Source organism: Sinocyclocheilus anshuiensis, unplaced genomic scaffold (genome assembly GCF_001515605.1).
Source record: "Sinocyclocheilus anshuiensis isolate Anshui unplaced genomic scaffold, SAMN03320099.WGS_v1.1 scaffold1182, whole genome shotgun sequence".
Lineage (NCBI taxonomy): Eukaryota > Metazoa > Chordata > Actinopteri > Cypriniformes > Cyprinidae > Sinocyclocheilus > Sinocyclocheilus anshuiensis.
In genome coordinates, this window is record NW_015558653.1 from 292,180 (window position 1) to 298,179 (window position 6,000).

Below are 6,000 nucleotides of genomic sequence, written 5' to 3' on the forward strand. Positions count from 1 at the left end.
TATAAGTACATCTCGACCTCCTGTCTGTAAGCAGACTCATCACCGTCTGAATGAGGCCGATGAGTGTGGTGTGGTTTTAATCTTCATCTGCAACATCCGTTGGAATCCCCGTTATAACACCTCTGACCCAATTCTTTTCTTCTGGTATGGAACATTCAACTTTATTTCCAATTATCGATTTTATTCCTAGAGCCGTTTTTTGCTGCCTACTGTCTTTACAAAACAACATCAGCTTGCCATCCCTCAATGTCTTAATGCTTTCAACCGTCCCTATTGTTTCTTTTAGAGTTTTTGTTAGTTTTAAAGGATTAATAGCATTTACAGACTCAGTAAACTTAATCAATACCTTATACTCCTCTTTCCTTCGTCTTACCTGGTGATTTCCTTTTTCACTATCCGTTTCTGAAATTTGTCCCCAACTTTTCTTTCTTTTCCGATTTTCTACTACTCTCCATTCGCCGCCTCCACTATCCACATCTCCCACATCATCCTCCATTTCCGGATCACTTCCGGAATCTACGCTACTTCCTACCATCAGCGCTCCAATCACAATCCAGCTGTCACCAACCGCCTCCCACCAGCATATGTTATTCCTTCCGCCATTCTAACGTTTTGAACCTTCACCGCATTTTTCCGTACATGACACCCTCCGTAACCTGCACTGTGATCTCCTCCACAGTTGCAGCACTTAGGATTTACACCTTGTCCACACTTGCCATACTCATGATCACCTCCACACCGCGCGCATCTCTGTTTGCCTCTGCATACTGCCGCAACATGACCGAATTTTTGACACTTGTAACATCTTAGCGGCGGGGGAACGTATGGTCTAACCGTATAGCTTACAAATCCCAAATAAACTCTCTCAGGCAGTCTATTTTCATCAAAGTTTAACATTACTGATAGGCTGTCTGTCTTTTCATTATTCCTGACGCACTTGAGCCGTCTGACAAACTTTACTGCTGCTCCAGTTATATTACTTTTAATCTTCTCATCTGCAACATCCGTTGGAATCCCCGTTATAACACCTCTGACCCAATTCTTTTCTTCTGGTATGGAACATTCAACTTTATTTCCAATTATCGATTTTATTCCTAGAGCCGTTTTTTGCTGCCTACTGTCTTTACAAAACAACATCAGCTTGCCATCCCTCAATGTCTTAATGCTTTCAACCGTCCCTATTGTTTCTTTTAGAGTTTTTGTTAGTTTTAAAGGATTAATAGCATTTACAGACTCAGTAAACTTAATCAATACCTTATACTCCTCTTTCCTTCGTCTTGCCTGGTGATTTCCTTTTTCACTATCCGTTTCTGAGATTTGTCCCCAACTTTTCTTTCTTTTCCGATTATCTACTACTCTCCATTCGCCGCCTCCACTGTCCACATCTCCCACATCATCCTCCATTTCTGGATCACTTCCGGAATCTACGCTACTTCCTACCATCAGCGCTCCAATCACAATCCAGCTGTCACCAACCGCCTCCCTCACGCAGCTATCTTCTTCTTGTACGATTTTATGGCGGTTGACAAGCCAACTTCACGCAGCTATCGCGAGAACACGCGAGACTTCAGAGGCGTGATTGATTTTCATAACGAGCCATTTTCAGCGCATTTTTGCTGAAATATTATACTTATCTGGACAATATTATACCTCCAGCACCTCCAAGACAATAAAAACAATTTACTTGTTTAATATTTGTAATATTTTTGTTTTTGTGTACGTGTAAAGGCCATTTTTCGGCAATAGAAATTTGATTAAGGAAGTTTTTTTGCATTATGGTAATGAGAATGGTATTTCTGATTGCTTCATATTACAAAACGCTCTTAATCTTTTCACTTGTAGTATAGCAGTTGCGCAATATGTTGATTTCAATGATTGAATTACACAGTTTTTGAGTAAGATTAATTGGAATATTGAAACAGATATTATTTTAAAAGTCGGTGGGTAATTATGGTAATACTGTGCAATAAACTATAAATTTAGATTTTATGATGCCAATAAATTGTACCAGATAAAAAAAAAAATACAGATGTATAAAAGCAGTAGAATTTTAGAAATAAACATTTAAGAGACAGAGAGAGAAAAAGAATTAGGCCAAATCAAATTGTACTGCCATTATGTAAATATTATGTAATGTATAAAAAGTAACTGTAATCTGATTATTATCTTAATATATATGCTTAATTGCAATCCAGATGACATGTTACACAGTTACTACCCACTGCACACCACCCTAGCAACCACCTAGCGTTGCCCTGGTAACCACTCTTGTGCTGCACTCACATGTTCATTGTAATCTTGTTTTGTGATACTGAATTGGCGGCATGTTGGGTTAAAAGCACGCTGAGCCGCATCAGTTATGCTGGAGCATTTAATGATGCTTTAATATAAGCACAAGGTCTAATTGAGTTACATGCACCAGCCTAGCTAAAAGAAAAAAAAATCTGCATTTTAGAGTCAAACCAGCTGAGATGAACAAGTGGAGAGAGAGAGAGAGAGAGAGACAGAGCAGGCAGGAGGGATGCAAGAGTATTCCAGTCACAGGTTTCTGACTCTTTTTTCAGCAGCAGTCAAGCCGAGCTTGTGGAACCCCTGCTGGCTGTGTGCAGGGCTCGACACGCTCTTCTGCAGCAGCCGCCTACAACAGCTCTGACAGAATGAGGCCGAAATGAAGGTGAGATGCATTGGGATTTCAGCTCAGATGCATGTCGTTCTTCAGCCACCTGCTGCTCATCCACCTCCCCCTGCCTCTCTCAAACACGTTCCTGCTGCATGCGAATAACACGCGACTGTGAGCATCACCGCTCGAGTCGCAGCTGGAAAGCAACAGGTCCTGGTGTCGTCTGCTGCACGCGCTCCGATTAAAGATGTCGCCTATGTGCTGTGACCTCTGACTCTCAAGTACAAATGTTTGCTGCACTGCATTCTGAGGGAGTTGTTTTCCTTGCTTTATCGTTCTACTGCTGAGAAATCTTACCACCTGCGATGCTGTTGGTTTCTAACAGAGCACGAGAGAGTCACGGGCTGCATGCACAGGCAAGGCTTCATGGCTTTCATCCCATCTGTTTGCTTAAGGTATGAGCGAGTGCTTTTGCATTAATGACTAGGCTGTCTATTAGAACTTTTCCGTAATAGTCCTCATTATGTTACCCTTAGAAATGCAAACAAAACATCAGAAGAGTCCCTCCGTGATTCACATGCATTCATTCGCCTGGAAGCCTGCTTTGGCACCTATCCTGTGTGTTGCATAACACTGGCCATATTTTCATGCACATCACCAATTAAAGGCAAGTTTGCATGCTCCACAGAGTGTACATCGATTCAAAATATTCCTGCGTGGAACATGCCTGTCCCAATATTCTCTTGTGCATGCTAATAATTTAATGAAGCGCTTGTTGTCTGATTGATTCCATAAATTAATTCTGAGCATCTCCTACCTTCACAGGCGTCCATCTCTATCCGTGCTGATCGCCAACCTACCGACGCATGCAGGATGACGGGGCTCGTCTGGGAACATGTGTAGTGTTCACTATAACCACAGCCTGACGGCCATGAGCAGGAGTGACTTCATGGCCTATTCTCTGAGTCTGGAGCAGAAGACGGCGTTTGCGTTCGTTGGGATGTTGCTGGTGTTTCTCGGGCTGTTGATCGTCAGGTGTTTCCGGATCCTGCTGGACCCTTACAGTAGCATGCCATCATCCAGCTGGGGCGACGGACTGGAGGGTCTGGAAAAAGGGACGTTTGAAAACGCTCTTACCTGAGACCATGTTCCCAAAGACACCAGACCCCCAGTCCATGGCTTCATTCTAGAGCCCCATGAATCATATAAAGCCTTTGCACCGTATGGGGGCATGCACACAGGATGCAAAATGTTTTAACTTGACACCTTCCTATAAATATACAATGTTTGGTGATGCAATGGCCAAAGACGCCTACTTGATGCATGCAAAGGGTTGGAAAATTTCAGAAACTTTCCAGAAATGTTGGAAACTTTCGGGGATTTTTCGGAAACTTTTGGAAAGTTTCCAGAAATTGTCCGCCCCTTTTGCAACCCTACACACAAAATAGCAGCGATGGATCACAAGAACGTGTCCCCGGAGGATGTGAAAATGCATTAAAATGACACACCGAGACGCATGGCCTGCTGTTACGACATCATACTCGGACAGACGTCGGTTTTTGGAACGCAATGTCATTAGCCACTGGGCATCTCAGGGAAGAGTAGAGAAAGACTTGAATTAAAAGAACCAAGATGGCACACGTGCAAGACAACGCTAGGATGTAAACAGGGCAATCTGGCCCTTTCATTCATGCTGTCCGTCTAGCTTCCACCCCGTTTAGTAATGAAGTAAATATGCAATGTGCCGGCCAAGCATTCGCACACTTGCGTAGAGTACGTTTCTCTCCTGTTTACCGTCATCTGGGTCTCCGAGGACAATCGCACTAAAATAACCTGCTGTTTCCGAAAACTATGAAGCTGTGAAGTCTTACAGCAGTGCAAACGTCTCTGTAGGCCCCTGTCTGTTTTTCTAGCAAATCGTTTCTCTTCACTTACTGCCTATGAAAACATCTGCACACAGAGACTCTGCAGGACATGTCTGAAATTGTGACACATCCTGCCACCTCCGTGCTTGTTTGAGTGACAGAGGAAGGGTGTGTCACCATGACAACAGCAGAAAGATGCCAGCTGGATGCGAGTGATGCACCAATGAAAGCGTAGCTCATCTCCAGTGTTCTAGTGCTGTAAATCTGCCTTACTGGATTTCCGTGCCTTCGTTTAGCGACGGTAGCGTATCTCTCACAGGACGATCTGTGTTTGTGTGCATCCGTGTGTGTGTGTGTGTGTGTGGTGGGTTCATGTGATGATGAAGATGATGAAGACCACTTTGTGTTTCTCTCATGCTGAGGAGGGGATGTCCCTCGCCGTGATGGTCTGTGTTCATCTGCAGGAATAAAACAGTTCTGGACCTCTTCCTTGTGCTGCCGTTTCTTTCCTAAAACATCAAAATTAATTCTATTTACTTTCTACATTCATGTTGCACGTCTTACTGTAAATGATTAATCAGTGCACATTATGAATGTATTCAGTGTTGTGCAGTGATGCATTACTGTGTAGCTCACACACAGTCATTTTAAGCTGATTAGCATTTAAAATCAAGGTTACAGCAGTATTATCGGCTGAAAAATAGATGAACAATGCATTATCATTGGGATATGTGGAGATACTCCTCAAAAGTGTTTCAGAAGGGCTGTAAACCCCCTAAAATCCACTTTTGCAAACACTGCAAAATCCACTGCAATCTCGCATTCAGATCTGCATTCACACCCTCACCATTGTTTCCTACTGCAGTCAGAAATGCATTTTAATATGGAAGTAAAATGGTTGTAAATGCTCTTTTATATAGTCTGTAAAGCAAACGTCAATCAGTATTTTGTGGCTCTTTCTCAGAAAGCAAACAGCACATCTCAGAAAACAGCAGCGCTGACGTGTCGCCTCACATCGTCAAACTATCAGGGTAAACCGGACTACACATGCTGCTGGATTTAGACAATATCAGTGCGAGAAGCATCCGCATCACTACTCTCAGCCTGAATGAGATGGTCTGTAACCATAGTGACCGCTTTATGCTGGTGTCTGTGTCCATAGTAACTGACCACTTGTGTCTGTAACCATAGCAATGGCTGTTTATAATCATATTGATGGGTGACTGCTTCCAGAAAGTTGTGTCTGTCACACACACACTCCATGTTTCCATGTTTTATGGGGACATGCCATAGGCGTAATGGTTTTTATACTGTACAAACTGTATGTGCTATTGCCCTACACCAACCTTACCCCTAAACCTACCCCTTACAGGAAACTTTGTGCATTTTTACTTTCTCAAAAAAACTCATTCTGTATGATTTATAAGCTTGTTTCCTCATGGGGACCTCAAAAACATTTGGTCCCCATAACGTGATAAATACCAGGTACACACATACACACACACACACACACAC